Genomic DNA, 17,400 nt, shown 5'->3' on the forward strand with positions numbered 1-17,400 from the left:
TACTGTTCAATGGATAATTGAAAGCAATGTGATACATTTACTTTATATGGTGGTTTGTATTGTTTGCTCTTTGTCAACATACATATAATCCATACATTACATGATCCATGTCTATATAATTCCTTTGTACATTTTCTGTATGTCAGATTGACAAACCTTACACTCATGTATCAAAAGGAAACAGTCAAGCATTTTTCATCCTGCAAACCAACTATTCATTCTAAAAACTATTCATATACAACTTCATCATCTAGAAGACTAATTTTTTGAGAAGCCAGAGTTGAGGAGCGGGGAACACTGGTTTGTGCAGTTGACTCAGGCAGTCTCCTTCCATTATTGAATCTTTTCACAATTTCTTGCCAAATCTTATTTCAGGAGACTACAATCAAAGGTGAGCAGCTTCCTCATAGGCCTCCCTTCTGCTTTGGGGATTGGATAGATTTATCACTACATCAGATTGCTGTACTCCGTGCTATTGGATCCTACACTACCATTGCTAGCTCCTGCTTGGTGAAATAGGGTTTTCTGAATTGTTTCATATGATGTGTCATTTTCTGATGGGTGGTACCACTGCTCTGTCACTTATAGGGGTCAGACAGCTTGTTTCCTTCTTGTTGAGATACAGAATATTGATTCTTCCTGGCTTCTGCTGATTGAATAGTTTCTCTTACCACCAGCATGTTAAGTTCTGTTGAAGCTGAAAATGCAATGCCATGGGACTGGTGGTAACTGTATGCAGATACCACTGTGAAACAGTATAAAGATTTACATCAGTTAGTCCAAAAATAGTTTTCCAAGTTGTTTAACTTTTGTAATAAGCTTTTACTTCATATTTTGTATGGAAATGGAAAATAAGTTGTCACTGGAAAATTAACAAGAAACTTGGAAATGTCTGCAAACTACACACCACAGTCTTTGTTCCTTCCTTCCAGTCACAGGACGGCTCTTGGTCATAAATGGTTTATTAACCAAATGACTATGTCTGTAAACTGTGAAATCTGAGCACTCCACTCTTCAGTTTTGCGAGTATCCAAAATTCTAAACTTTCCTACATTTCACATGGAAGCGCACCAACTACTAATGGGCAATCCTACACTTTTCCTCACATTCAAGAATCTTTCCTATGCCCCTGCTAATACTACTTTACTACTTTGGCTAACACATCCAATATAATTAGGTGACATTCCTGCTAATGGGCTCCTTGAAAATGTTCAAATTCCAAGCTCAGGTTTTATATCACCTATAATCTTAGGATTCAAGAACATGTTCAGTTAAATCTTGACTCCCTTTAAATGTATAAAGTGCAGAGTTTGTCTTTCAATTCATGTCATTGTCCTTGGTGACCCTTTCTTCACATTGTGTGAGAGCTGACTACATCACTTGCTAATTCCTCAGATGTCTTAACCTATGTGTTCCAGCTAGTAAGGGTCTGAGCTCCTTGGTAGCCCATGTAATAGTGTCAGCTTGGCTCAGTAGTAGCACTCCCACCTCCGAGTCAGAATATCATGGGTTAACGTTTGAGTACATAATATCGGCTGATACTACAGTGCAGTACTGAAGGAGTGCTGTATTGTTGAAAATGACGCCTTTCAGAGGAGATATTAAACTGAGCTCCTGTCTGTCTGCTTGGATGTAAAAAGAAAAGCCCATGGCACTATTTAAAGAAGAGCAGGGAGTTCTCCCTTAGTTCTGGCCAAGACTTATCCGTCAACAAATGTAGATTATCTGGTCATTTTACTCATTGCTATTTAAGGGAACTTGCTGTGTACAAGTTGACTGCCATATTTTCTTACATAAGAACAGTAACTCCACTTCAAAATTATTCATTAACACTGAAGTGCTTTGGGCTGGTGGAACTGTTAGTAAAAAAGGAAGGACTTTCTCATTAACAGTTCCACCAACACTTTTTCAATATAGGAACTTGCAGCGTGAACTGTAAGTGACAATGCTCCTTTTTTCTGGAACAAACACAAGGCTTTCTTTGGTGTATGTCTGAACTGTTGACCAAACCTTCACAGTCCATCCTCCCCCTTCTCCTCTGCTGTTTCTCTAAAGTGGTACCTTAGAAGGAGAGAAGTTTCTGTATTATGGCTTAATTTTTGAGACACTTAGCCCATATGCAAAGAAAATTCAAATAAATTACAAAGATTATCATGGTTTTCCACTTTACCATGTCTTCTTAGAAGATATATCCTTAGAATTATTGTTCTGACCAGTTCATAGGTCAGTTCTACACATCTGCACGGAAAAGAAACACAAGATCTGTCTACAGAATGCCTTATGAAATTCAGATTCAAGCAACATTCTCTGCCTGCATTCCAAGTAACAGGAATAATGCTAGATGGTCTCTCTGGAGGCAGAACCTTTCTTATAATGGTCCCACCTCTGAACTAGTTTGCCGTCCTAATTATTGCCAAGATTCATAGCTTTATCTCTTGATACCTTTTCTTGAAACCAGCTCCTTGTGTCCCAATGACATGACGTGAAGATTTGATAATATGTTTCAGTAAGAATTATGTTATTGCGTTGTCTGTAAATAAACAAAAGATGTATGAAACATTTTTCATGAAGTTAAATAAATGGTGGGTTCTCAAGTTTCAGCATGGCAACATGCCCTTATTCTATTTAGTATTCTTGCCTTTATTCTACTTACAGTCTATACAACTGTTACAAATTTTGGACGTGCACTGAATATACTCTTGGATTTGGCCATGCTGGTCACTCCCATAAGCAGAGTGTCCCCTTCAATCAAGTGTTTACCTTTATCTAATCATATGATAGTGTGACCCAGAGGCTGTAACACCAATACCCCTCATCGTGTGTGCCAGATACCATGACTTTGCATGTGCCCCATGTGCATTTCTCTTATCTTCCGGAAGGCAGATTAATAAACATTCTAGTGAAACAAGGCTAATTGTAAACCAAGAATCTGGTTTATTTCCTACAAAGTACAGGATGGAACAGAAAATCATTTTCAGCTAATTCCAAACAATTTCCTATTGCTCCTTGTATCATGGGTGAAATACACATTAAAATCAATAAAAGAAGCTTGCAAAAGGAACATTTTCACTCATGCTATTGGTTTTGACAGCAACATTAACGATATGAATTGGGTTGCATCAAACGGAACCAAATATCAGAGGTAGTTTTGTATTGGTTCTCTCGCATTTGAACAGAATCATCACAACATGCATAACACACTACATCTTGTGAGATGATCCATTTTACATGCAGTACTATAGAGATTCACAAGCAAAGTGATTTAAGCTTCTCTACATGCTTTGTACACGATGACTGCAAATGAAAATTCTCAACTGCTGCGAGCAATGTTACTTTTAAATGAATTGCCAGGTACCCAAATGTAACAAAGTTGCCATTTCTGTCAACTGGCTAGAGAATGTTTTTGGTTATTCTTCATTACATTGTCTTTCTCCTCCCCTTTATCGTTAACAAACATTAATGATTGTGATGAAATAATTTTATTAAGTAACTTCTTCATACGCTGTAAGCACAAAGCAATTCTTTGCTTCTGTTTATGGTAAATTTCTGCACTTTTGATGTTGTACAGCACCACTTGCAAAAACAAATACAACGATAATATGAATAGAGGAGAGCTAACAATCATGTTCACACTGATATCAGAAGATGTTGTGTGAATTTCACTGGCTCCATATTAAATCACAAGGATTCTGTAGGTAGAAGGAAGCTGCACAGTTTCAATTGAATGAAACCTGATTAATGAAATAAACCGATGTGTTGTTACCTGATCCATTTTAGGTTAACATCGCAATCTGGGAATTGGTTGATATGGATCAGACACATTTACACCAATTCCCATCTAATCTCCTTGTCAATCACAGTCAAACTTAAACCTTTACGATTCCGTTTTTAATCTTAACATTTGCACAGTACATTTAGTCATAAGATGACAGAGGCACTACAGATATCAATGCCAATGTTTTATTTTATGAGCTAGGTGATAAGAATTACAGTAAAGTGCTAAACGACCATTTAAATAAATTACACTGAACAGCTTTGAGATATTGAAGAATTCCAGCAAAGCGGTATCTTGATGAGGCTAACAAAAAGGGTTTCATCACAAGAACATAAATAGTCAAGGATAAGAAAAGGCCATTTGGCCCATGAAGCTTGTCCCTCTGTTATTGCAACTTGCCCAGCCTGGTATCTAGCTGTACTTTTTCTTCCCCTAACATCTTTCATTTCACTATCTTCCCCAGTAGATCATTCCAAATCACCTTTGAGTTAAGAATTTTGTTTCTAAGCTCTGTTTAAATTTATATAACACTTGTGTTCTATTGGGCTGACTGGCAAAATAATATTCTGGATTAACCTTATTGTGCCATTTAATACTTTACATATTTTAATTTGATCCTTATACTTCTCTCCAAACTGTACAATTTAAGCTTTTCAGATATTTCTTCAGTAACTCATCCTTTTCTACTTATGATAATTCTTGTTGCACTTCTCTGGACCTTTTCCAACATGTTATGTCCCTTTTGAAGTGTTGTGATCAGGATTGCACACAGTCTTCCAAGTGTGATCTGACCAGGGCACATATAGCCTCAGCACAACCTTCTGATTTATACTCTTTTGCCCTATTTTTTTAAAAACTCGTTCATGGGATGTGGGAGTCGCTGGCAAGGCCAGCATTTATTGCCCATCCCTAATTGACCTTGAGAAGGTGGTGGTGAGCCGCCTTCTTGAAACGCTGCAGTCCGTGTGGTGAAGGTTCTCCCACAGTGCTGTTAGGAAGGGAGTTCTAGGATTTTGACCCAGCGACGATGAAGGAACAACGATATATTTCCAAGTCGGAATGATGTGTGACTTGGAGGGGAACGTGCAGGTGGTGTTGTTCCATGTGCCTACTGCCCTTGTCCTTCTAGGTGGTAGAGGTCATGGGTTTGGGAGGTACTGTCGAAGAAGCCTTGGCAAGTTGCTGCAGTGCATCCTGTGGATGGTACACACTGCAGCCACGGTGTGCCGGTGGTGAAGGGAGTGAATGTTTAGGGTGGTGGATGGGGTACCAATCAAATGGGCTGCTTTGTCCTGGATTGTGTCGAGCTTCTTGAGTGTTGTTGGAGCTGCATTCATCCAGGCAAGTGGAGAGTATTCCATCACACTCCTGACTTGTGCCTTGTAGATGGTAGAAAGGCTTTGGGGAGTCAGGAGGTGAATCACTCCCCGCAGAATACCCAGCCTCTGACCTGCTCTTGTAGCCACATTATTTAGTTGGCTGCTCTAGTTAAGTTTCTGGTCAATGGTGACCCCCTGGATGTTGATGGTGGGGGATTCGGCAATGGTAATGCCGTTGAATGTCAAGGGGAGGTGGTTAGACTCTCTCTTGTTGGAGATGGTCATTGCCTGGCCACTTGCCACTTATCAGCCCAAGCCTGGATGTTGTCCAGGTCTTTATTTATGTATCTAAAAATTCTATTTCCTTTTTTAGTTGCTTATCCATATTATCTTGACAATGAAAGTGCTGATTCAACTGTCACAGCCAGGTCCCTTTAAAGTGTCCCTGTATTAAACTATTCCCTTTATGTACCGATATTGTTCATTTTGCTTTCCAATATGTAATAGTTTGCATTTGTTAGTATTAAATTTCCTTTTTCATTTATCTGTCCAATTGCATAACAGATCTCAATCCTTCTGCAAAATATTAACTACATCCTATGTCCCTGTTGCAGTCCCTATTCCAGTGTCATCTGCAAATTTAAATTTAAAACATAGTTTCTGTATCACATTAAAAAGTGTAGCAAAAATGTAATCCTTCATCTCAAGTGATAAAAATGGCTAAAAGCAAACAACAAAGCACGGACAAAACCTCAATTCCTGGCACAAATACCATGTGAGTTCCCAATGACCCATGTTCTTAAAATTAATTTCAAAATTGCCTAGCTACTGATAGCTACAAATATGCAAACATGTTTAGTACTGAAAAAGGACTTCAAGCTGACCAAAGTGCTCAGTTACCCTTTGTGGTGTAGCTCTGTTCTATGTTCTTACATGGATAGTACAATCCTATAAACACCAGGTGTACTCTTTCAAGTTGGTCATTTGGAACTTTAAATCAGGATTGAAAGCATGATTAGCTGTAATACTCCTGCATATTTAGGCTCACACGCAAAGAATATCTAGTTGTGTGAGATACTGAAAGGTTGTTGGCACCTGTGGAAGTGGACCTTAGTATCAGTCACCATCTTCAGGAGAGGAGCAAAGAAAACAATGATGGAAGCCCCTATCAATAGTTTTTTCCATTTAATCAAAAATGATGAGCTAACCTGTCCAAAGAACAGTTAACATTACAGCCAATGTCCTGTGTGGCAACAGTCTGAGCATTCATAAGAGATGCAAAGACCGGCATAATAGGTGTGCTGCAGATGTCTCTGGAGCTGCCACTCACTAAGGATAACTGCATACTTTCTATGCCATTCATGAGATCTTCACACATGTAGGTTGTGGAATCATCCATTCTATCTTCCATATATTACAAGCTTCTAGACACGTCACCCAGTGACTCCAACATTTTTTATGCTCCAAATACACACTTTTTTCCAAAACTAAGCCCTGGAGATCAGGATCCAGACTCTCATCAGATGGGGATAGATGTCAGATGACACGCCACCAAGGCGATTCCTGCTCCATTGCCACCTGGGTCTACTCACTTGCGCCCAGTGATTAACCCAATGTGCTGCCCTCAAACTGACTAGATGGATCCCCGGAGTGAGAGACCTGTGCACTGCTTGATAGAGTGAGTGATGGGCTGTTGGAGAATGTCTTTGGTGACTCCAGATCAGAAGGCCCCGAGACTTCTGCTATTATATTACTGTGAAATATATAACTTTTTAATATGTTTATTATATTAGAAACCTTATTTTCAATATTGGAAAATTCAGTCACTGAGAACAAAATGGTGGCCAAAATGGATATAAATTTTACGAGCAATTTAATTGTTTTTTTTTAAATCACTAGATTCTGTTCACTGGCAATAGTGATAGCTTTGATGTTGTTTCATCGATATGAAATTTAACCCATGAACTGTTTAAAAAAAAATGCATATAACTTGCTTGCCAAGTATGATCCCCAAAGTGCGATAGATAGGATGTGCACATGGATTTTTTTAAATATAATATGGGTTGGTAGATTTCCTATGGTGTTGCTCACAGTCAGCTGATGAATACAAGTTTATTTTAATATACAAAATGACAATGGTGTTGAGAGAGACTTCAGAAATTCACTTCACAGAGCCACTTTGTCACCAGAGCCTGCAAGTGCGAAGTGACAGTTAACATAGCAAAATTGAATTGGAAATGTTGACACAACAATTTGCAATGGTAAATGTTGAGATAAAAGTGTGACCAGAATTCACAACAACAGAAAATATGGTGTATGATCAGTATGTGTGTATTATTCAAAATGTAAATGGTAGATAGATAGATAGAAAGAAGCATGCAGCAAGTAGTTGTTGTTTTGCATGAAAGCTAAAAGAAAATAACCTACCACATTAGGAATTTCTGTAAGCTCCCTATCCCCGAGGGATCAGTTTCAATTCATAATTAGAAGTCTCAATTAGAAATGCATCCTAGTTTTGTTTTTTTTCTGATAAATGAATATGTATATTTTAGAACTATTTTATCAGCAAAACAATGCTAGTGGAGCAATCACAAATATGTAAAATATGGTGTGGGTAGAAAGCACCATGGACTTTGGAACTTTTTGTGTATTTCCTGAAATGCTATTCTAATTATCGGGCAAGATTGTTCTCCTGTTCCTGGGGATTGTGCACGCAGAACAAATGTGTCCTATAATCTAGTCAATCCAATTTATCTATTATCTATATTTATTTGATTGCTGAATAAAGAACAGTTGAGAGCAAATGGAAGAAAGGCTTCTCAAAATATTTTACCTACAGCAAACTATTTTTCTAAAGTTTAGTGACTCTTGTTATGTAGGCAATTTAGCTTTGGATTATCTGGAAATGATTTACTCCGACTCCAATGTTACAGTGCTCTCAAATGGCAATGAACAGATTTTGATTAGGGCATATCTCTTTGATAAACTGAGAAAATGGTTTGATGGTCAATCTGGACCTGCAGAAAAAGCACGGTGCATGGGGATTATACTGCAAATAAAGAACAAGATTTCATGGGAGAAACAACAAATAACCTCAATGGCACAAGCAAGACTGTCTGTATTTGCAAAACAAAGACGCTTGGAATAAAAAATGATAGATAAACAATTTCAGATGTGCTGGGCTGAATCAAATGTATGTTGCAGGTCACCAACCCAGAGTACTTGATGATGATGAGCATCTTTCTTTGTTCAAGATTCCTTTGTAGAGCACAATTTCCGACTCCGAGAGGCACAGGGGTTGTGGCAGATGGCCCAGATTAGGAATTGTACTGCAAGTTTATAGGAAATCGAGAAGGAGTGATGTGAGGCCCAGACACAGTCCCAGACAGGTATTTCCCTCTTGTTTATTTTAGTATCAGCCAAGCCCTTTGACCCATTAAACAAATGCAGAATTCCGATGTATCAAATCACTTCCCATTCATTCCTATTGTGCAGAATTCTCCCGAGCCAAGCATAACTTTGAAGTACAAAATCCTGATCCAAGCATAACATTTTCCCCAATTATCCATTTTGGAATGGGTAGAATGGGACAATTTGGGAGGCATACTTCCCGATATTTACAAAGGAAAGTAAGAAGGGCACATTTTCCTGGACTTTGAGTGAATATTTTCTTAGAGAACATATCTTTACTTGTTCAGTAATAGATGTAGTTTTTAGTGATCGTTTCATGCTGCCCTAGCATTAGGGTAGGAAAATGTGAGTGTGGGTGAATGGAACTACAGTAAGGAGGAGGTAAGGCCGGAGCTGCTCCCTTCCCCCATCGACATGTAGAACCATAAAGAAATTACAACACAGAAACAGACTGGTCCACTCAATCTGTGTTGTTGTTTGTCCTCCACATGAGCAGTAGTCCTAATCCCAGATGCCCACCCTATTCCCATATCCCCTTTTCCTTCAACCACTGATCTAGCCTCTTATTACATGTTGACACAATCTCTGCTTTAATCACTAAATCAGTGCATTCCACAGCCTCATAAGCCTCCGTGTAAAAATGTTTCTCTTGCTCTCTGTCCTAATTTTTTTACATTTAATCTTATATCTATGTTCCCTCACTGTAGACCCCTTAGCCACTGGAAACAGTCTGTTTCTATCTACTCTGCTCCATCCCTTCAAATATTTTAAAAGTCTATCAAATCACCTCATGATCTCCTCTGTTCTAATGAAAGCAGCCCCAATTTTCAATCTTTCTTCATATTTGTATATCCTAAAACCAGGCAACATCCTAATGAATCTGCATTGTCCCCCCTCTATTGCCTCAACATCCTTCCTATATATTGGATCCTATACTATACACAGTACTCCATCTGTAGGTTTTATGTAGATTCACCACTACGTCTCAACTTCTATATTCGACACCTCTTATCATAATATCCAGTGTTCTATTAGCTTTTTTATGGCCTTAGCCACTTGAGGTGTTTCTTTTAATGTCGTGTAAAACTGAACCTCTAAATCGCTCTGCTGTTTCACATTATTCAGCCTTTCCCCATTCAAAATATAATTATAGTATCATAGTAGGTACAGCACAGGAGAAGGCCATCGGCTCATCGTGCTTGTGCCGGCTCTTTGAAAGAGCTATCCATTTAGTCCCATTCCCCTGCTCTTTCCCCATAGCCCTGTAATTGTTGCCTATATTTTTATTACCAAAGTGTATCACCTCACATTTGTAGACATTGAATTCCATCTGTCACTATTTTTTCCCCATTCCACTACCTTATCAATATCCCTTTGCAGGTTCCTTTGATCCTCAGCATTACTTACCAAGGTCTAATTATTTTCGAGTAAAATATGGCTTTTTGTTAAACGTCTACTCTTTCCTGTACTTAGATTGAACTGCTGAAATAATGATCCATGAGATAAAAATGCGCATTTAGGCTATTTTTAATCATAGTTTACAGACAGTATAACTAAGCCACCCAGGAATGTTTCTTGGAAAATGGCTTAATGAATAAGTACCAATGTGTCAGCTCCAGTTAAACAATTGGAAATGAGACGAGCACCTAGGGTGCTTTGCCCTGTTGCTAAACTTGGAGTCTAAATCAGATGCCAAAACAACTCTGAAGCAAAGTGGCATGAGATTACTTCCTCCAGGAAGTCTCACTCAGTTTTGTTCTGGTATTAGACCAGGTACTGCTACCAGATTCAGGCTACGTTTTTACATTATAACAGTAGTGTCAGTGTGAAGCCAAACCCGCCTCACGCCAAAACCGCAATCGTATTGTAAATGTACCCTTAAGAGTCAAGTGTGTATCAGTAAATCACAATAACATGACATGCTTTTGAAACTGCTCGATATTTATCTGCTAGTGCAAGTCTCATCCTCTTTGGCCAGTAGGCTTATCCCAGTCAGTAAGATGTAATATACTTAGCTAGTTTATGTGGGTTACTTAGACTGGGTGTTGTAGTTTCGTCAGAAATTCAATACAGCATTATGCATGTGCAGGCACATATGTGCCAACACACAGTGCACCTTCATATTTCAGATGAAACCTTCATGCCAAGTGTGCAGCAAGCATAACCTGGCTGGTAGGATGCAGGTGATTAACACTACAAGAACTCATTTCAGATATGATCCTTGGCTATCTGAAAGAGGTAACCCTTTGGTCGCACAGCCCTGTCTATATTTAAAGACTGCTCCTTGGAGAGGACTATGTTTCACTGGGTTAATTTGGGCATTGACATCCTGATCTCTTTAAGAATGGAATGTCAAAATGAATATCTGACACACAGTCAAATCAAAGACCCCAGAGTTAGGAAGCCAAATGTCACACTTGTCTTTTTCACTCACTTGCTTTCAGCACCAGTACAGCAATAGCTGAATGCTATTTGTTTGGTTTCTGTAAACCACAGCCTGCATCCTCTATTACCTGTCAGCTAGATTAATGATTTGCTACATCTGTCACAAACCTGACAAGACAAGCTGTTAATGGGAGTGCGCATTTTTAGAAGCACAGTCTCAACTCTCTCATTCATCGTTCTTGAAAAAAACTTCTGTTTCCTGCTGAATACAGAAGGATATGGCAGCATTTCTATGCTGCAGAAACTTAATTTTATCTTTTATTTTTACAGCGAATATATAACCCAATAAAAAAAAAGTGCTCTTAAATAATTGCCTTTGCTAAAGCGATTCCACGAATAAATAATGAGTTGAAAGATTCTAACAATTCAGTGGAGGTTACGCAGAAAAACGTTGTCAGTTTATTTTTTACATTTTTTTTGTGACAGAAATCAGTATCCTGACGCGAGTGCTGTGTTAACAATGCTGCCAGCTTCCAGTCCGTGCCTCCGACTATTGCCAATCACAAGACAAGGAAAGAGTGGTGCCATCTGGAAACAAATGTTCAAAACACAATTTAGGTGAATAGTGTACGCTAATGGTAAATTTTACGTGCACAATAAACTCACAAAATATATGGTAGGCCATTGTAACCCTAAGGCCTAATGCCTGTCTTTTGGAGTAATGTTATGGTTTCAAAACTGTTGAATATCAAATTTAAACCATTAGGGACAATTCAACGAGTCTATGCCATTGGCTGGGAGCTCTGCCCACTGGCAACACATGTCAGAAATGTTGGCACAGCTGCCCGCCATTTTCTGACCGTTAAAATTAAGAGTCAGGAAATCATGTGCAGCAGATGCCCAAATTTCCTTTATGCACTGCCAGTGAACAAAGTGCCCCGCTGGGTAACCGGACTCGGAAAATTACTCTCAGTATTTACCGAGGAGAGTAAAAATCCAGAGTAGATCTTAATTAATTAGTTTTTTAAAAAATAAAAGTGTTGAATTTCCAAAACAGGACCAGCAAGGTGGATTCCCACTGTGCGATATTAGCGTGTGAATACTTAAAGTGTTTGCATGAAATTTCTTTGCCTGCTATTTTAGCAGAGGTGTTAACCCCTTTAAAATAAGTGAGTTAGACAGCTTAAAATAAATAGGTTAACAGCTTGGTTAAAAGAATGAAGTTTCATACAAATGCACGAATCATTCATATAATAATAATACACATTGCAATTGGATCTCATAAGTGTCTTTTATAAGTTTACTCTTTCAGCACGCATGAGTGTATAGCCTGTGTAAAATCTCATCAAAATATCACGGTAAAGGGCCAATATTAATCATACAGCAACATACTCCAGGTCGCAACCTGCTTAAGGGTGTAACAGTCCAATCACAAGAGACAGGAGTCTGCCAATGGAAACTGCATTTTGTGGTAAACAAGAACAGAATTGTACCAAACTTAACCCATTACCAGTATCTCCCAGTTCATTAGAGAAATCTCACAAATAAAACTTTATGAGCTTGCCCTGCAATATTCTTTGTAATATTTTGAAAGGAAGTTTAACTTTTAAATCTTCTTTAAGGGCTTTCACATTTTTTTTAAAAATGTAGAACTTGCTACCATGTAGAGTGGTCGAGGTGAATAGCATAGATGCATTAAAGGGGAAGCTAGATAAGTATATGAGGGAGAAAGGAACAGAAAGTTGGGAGGAGGCTCGTGTGGAGCATAAACACCGACATAGACCAGTTGGGCCGAATGGCCTGTTTCTGTGCTGTAAATTTTCTGTAATTCTATGTAAATCCTCACAGGAATGGCTTTAATTTTCCATATTTTTTAATCTTTGTTTTTAATAATTTGATCCCATCTTTAAGGTCTCCCCCTATAATGCGTGCCTCTCCCTGGCCCAGGAAATGGGCAGCTGATCAACTCCTTGGGTTCTGCTAATTTTGTTCTAACCATTTAGAAGAATGACAGTAACTCTATATGAAAACTTTCCCTCTATTATTATCTCCCCCATTCTGTGGGGAAGTGTCAAGATTCCACCAAGTGTTATCAATTTATGGGCACCAACAAAAGGATTATTTGAAATTATGAACAGCAATCTATCATTTTTGAATGTGAACAGATTTTGGACTGAAAGATGTTGCAATGCTGTGTTCAGACAATCTGGAGCCTGTTCTGTTTTCCTATGAAGCCTGATTACAAAATATAATCAGAAGACCTACGCATGGAGGCAAAGGGCATGGCTGAGGTACTAAATGAGCACTTTGCATCTGTCTTTACTAAGGAAGAAGATGCTGCCAAAGTCACAGTTGAGATACTGAATAAGCTAAAAATTGATAAAGAGGAGGTACTAGAAAGGCTGACCGTACTTCAAGTAGATAAGTCACCAGGTCCGGATGGGATGAATCCTAGGTTGCTGAGGGAAGTAAGGGTGGAAATTGCGGAGGCACTGGCCATAATCTTCCAATCATCCTTCGATACGGGGGTGGTGCCAGAGGACTGGAAAATTGCAGTTGTTAAACCCTTTTTTGAACAAGAGTGTAAGGATAAACCCAGCAACTACAGGCCAGTCAGTTTAACCTCGGTGGTGGGGAAAATTTAAAAAAAAATACGAGACAAAATTAATACTCACTTAGACAAGTGTGGATTAATTAAGGAAAGCCAGCACGGATTTGTTAAAGGCAAATCATGTTTAACTAACTTGATTGAGTTTTTTGATAAGGTAACAGAGAGGGTTGATGAGGGCAATGATTGATGTGGTGTATATGGACTTCCAAATGACGTTTGATAAAGTGCCCATGGAATAAAAGGGGCAGTGACAGCATGGCTATGAAATTGGCTAAGTGACAGGAACAGAGAGTAGTGGTGAACAGTTGTTTTTCTGGCTGGAGGAAAGTATACAGTGGTGTTCCCAGGGGTCGGTACTAGGACCATGGCTTTTCTTTATATATATTAATGAATTGGACTTCAGTATCCAGAGTACAATTTCTAAACTTGCAGATGACACAAAACTTGGAAGTGCAGTAAACAGTGAGGAGGATAGTAATAGACTTCAAAAGGATATAGACAGGCTGGTGGAATGGGCAGACACATGGCAGATTAAATTTAACGCAGAGAAGTGTGAAGCGATACAAGAAGAATGAGGACAGGCAATATAAACTAAAGGATACAATTCGAACGCTGGTGCAGGACCACAGAGACCTGGGGGTATATGTGCACAAATCATTGAAGGTGGCAGGGCAGGTTGAGACAGCAGATAAAAAAGCATATGGGATCTGAGGCTTTACAAATAGAGGCATAGAGTACAAAAGCAAGGAAGTTATGATGAACCTTTATAAAATACTGGCTTGGCCACAGCTGGAGTATTAGGGGCGATTTTAAACCCCAAGAGCGGGTGAGTTGGGGGCGGGTGAGAGGTGAAAATAGTTGTTTCTTGGGTCGCAACCGAAACCCGGCTTTATTTCCGGGTTTAACGTCGGCGCGGAAAAGCACAGGCTTCCCACCGGGAATGCCAAGTCCAAAAATTTTGCGGTTGCGATCCAAAAATACAACTGTTTTCAACTCCCACCCACCCCCAACCCATCTGTTCTTGGGGTTTTAAATCACCCCCATTGTGTCCAATTCTGGGCACCACACTTTAGGAAGGATGCGAAGGCCTAGAGTAGGTGCAGAAAAAAATTACTAGAATGTTTCCAGGGATGAAGGCCTTCAATTACATGGATAGACTGGAGAAGATGGGGTTGTTCTCCTTAGAGCAGAGAAGGTTGAGAGGAGTTTTGATAGAAGAGTTCAAAATCATGAGGGATCTAGACAGAGTAGATAGAGAGAGAGAAACTGTTCCCATTAGCGTAAGGGTCAAGAACCAGAGGAGACAGATTTAAGGTGACTGGCAAGGGAACCAAAGGAGACATGAGGAAAAACTTTTTTTTTTTTTAAACACAGCAAGTGGTTATGATCTGGAATGCACTGCCTGAGGGGGTGGAGCCAAATTCAATTGCGGCTTTCAAAAGGGAATTGGATAAGTACTTGAAGGGAAAAAATTTGCAGGGCTACGGGGATAGGGTGGGGGAGTGGGACTAGCTGGATTGCTCTTGCAGAGAGTCGACACGGGCTCGATGGGCCGAATGGCTTCCTGTGCTTTAATCATTCTATGATTCTATAACCCAACAGTCTGCAATCTGCAACAAGGCCATCCCGGAGATTTATTTTCTAGGCTTCTTTAAAAACATTGGAGAGTATCTTTTTTTACTATGATTTCAGTACATTGTCTCCATTAGTTGGAAGAGTAACAATGCTACAGTTGTTTGAATGGCCATCCGGTCATTATTTACCAGTACAAAGCAGGATTCAAATATTATTTCTATTTCTTTCTTACAACTACTTTTATACTTTCATTTATATGTACATTTAGAAGGAGGGGGGGGGGATGGAAGAGAAAGATCTCAAGCAAGAGATGGAAAGGATCAAAGAGTAGGGCACCTAAAGTACAGTCAAATAGTAAGTTTTTAGGAGGCTTTTGAAGGAAGGTGGAACGACAGCAAGGTAGATTGGTTTTGTGTGAGAATTCCAAACAGCAGGAGAGTTATGGCTCAAAGATTGACCTCCAATGGTGCACTTTCACCTGTTGATTTATCAGTTTAAAAACATGGAAGGCAGCTGAATTGTAAGGCCATAATTTAATCACAAAAATTAACTCATTTAAGCAGCAAACTTAGAACATGCCTTTTATAGTCCAGCTCAAATGAATTAGTTTGTTTCCAGGACCAGGCACCAACCCCAACTTTTTGATACAGGCTTCTGCAATCCTGATCAGTGACCTCCGTCAGTTCTAGGACTCATCTTCAACCTTGCAAACATGGTCTGCCAAAAAACACAGGGCAACAGGAGCAGCCACGGCATCTGCATTTTCCAGGGATCATTAATTTAAGAGCAGGCTGTGTCCTAGGGCAATATCCCATAAATGGACATTATTATTTCAAGTAGAGGTTTAAAACTAACACATTTTTATAGCAACACCGTTATTTGGAAATGCTGTTTTTCACTTAAAATGGAATATGTGCTTCTGCTCTCATTCCATCCCAATCTATTTGGTAGAATAAGGTGCCAGTACTAAGGAAAGCTAAAGGTAGTTAAGAAGGCAAAAAAAGCTTTATTTTTAATGATCAATGAATTTTTATATAACTTTTCTTTTCAAATTTATTTCGTTATATAGCGACTTCAGTCTGCAGGCAATTTTCACACACTAGGCGATTTTTATGTCCCCACCATCCTGTTTGAGTCTAAAAACAAGATGGTAGCAGTTTCACAATCATGAGTGGAATGGGAGCACTGACTCCCTGCTGGTTGTTCCAATTTTCAGGCAGACCTCGATCGAGGGAGCTGGAGCTTCCACCAGAAACAAGTGGGGGGCCTCGTTAATAAATATAAAGCGAGGTCCGATGACCTAGTTACAACCCCAATACCATTTTAGTCTCTGCTCTCATTGCGACCACCAGTTCTTGATCCCACCCACAAATGGTACAAGTCCGGAGAAGGCCATTTCCAGAGATATTTAAAAGGGATCTTCAGCTGTCCTTGGGTAAAATGCTAGAATGTTTCAGGAGACATTATACTTGTGTTACATAGTGCTTTTTTGCAACTTAGACAATTTCAAAGTCCTAGTACTTGCTGTAGAATGTTCCAAACTCTTAACTGCACTGCCAGAAGCCCCTTACTTGGAGTTCTTCACACTCTTCTGATATGTGGAACTCCCTGACAGACAGCTTTAATCATTTGCTGGTGCACAGAAAGCATCTCACTTTAAAGTCTGGGCCCCAAAAGTCTACAGCGCTGTCCTCTTAACAGGACTAGAATGCGAGCTGGCCCTCCATTGAGCTGTTTCCTGGGCCGTCCTTCCATCTGACCTGCTTCTGCTCACTTGTACTTGGTGAATCATCCAGTGTAGATCCCCCTAACTCACTACCTAGACCAGGATGTTGATTACTCCGCTGGTGCTTAGGAGGGTGAGAGCGAATGACGGGTCATCTTCTGGAGGGTTCAGTCCTTCAGTCTGTGTGACTGCAAGGCCCAATCCATTTGATGGGCCTGGAAAAAGGGTCCAGGGACAACAGTTAGCATGTACTGGCTGATGCTTGTCCATGTGTCGCAAGCATTTAACCAGTACTTCTGTAATGTGTCTTTACTTCATCAAGTAAATGGAGAATGGCCTCCACTACAAGCTATAAATACAAATGATTATTTCCTTTCAGACGTGCAGAAATATTTTAGACAGCCCGTTGTTTATGCCATAGTTCAGAATGTCAGGTAACAGAGTACAAGTGTCAGAATATAGTGTAAGTAGCAAGATGACTTGAATACTCAGGGGATAGAGATAAGTGTGCTTATGAGATGTAAAGAAATAAACCAGGCCACAGAGCCTTTCGTAACCCCAGGGAAAAGAAGTTTGTTTAACACTTGAACATTACTTG

General features: G+C 39.5%; 1 long non-coding RNA gene across 1 annotated transcript in view; it reads right to left on the reverse strand.

Annotated features, from left to right (window-relative positions):
* Positions 1 to 11,326: 11,326 nt before the first annotated feature.
* Positions 11,327 to 17,400, reverse strand: part of LOC137341869 (uncharacterized) — a 38,894-nt gene continuing 32,820 nt past the window's right edge. Inside the window, exon 2 of the long non-coding RNA XR_010967143.1 lies at positions 11,327 to 11,478. This is a non-coding gene — a long non-coding RNA (uncharacterized lncRNA). The remainder of the gene's footprint in view (positions 11,479 to 17,400) is intronic.

The sequence above is a fragment of the Heptranchias perlo genome, chromosome 24 (assembly GCF_035084215.1).
Source record: "Heptranchias perlo isolate sHepPer1 chromosome 24, sHepPer1.hap1, whole genome shotgun sequence".
In the NCBI taxonomy this organism is placed as follows: Eukaryota; Metazoa; Chordata; class Chondrichthyes; order Hexanchiformes; family Hexanchidae; genus Heptranchias; species Heptranchias perlo.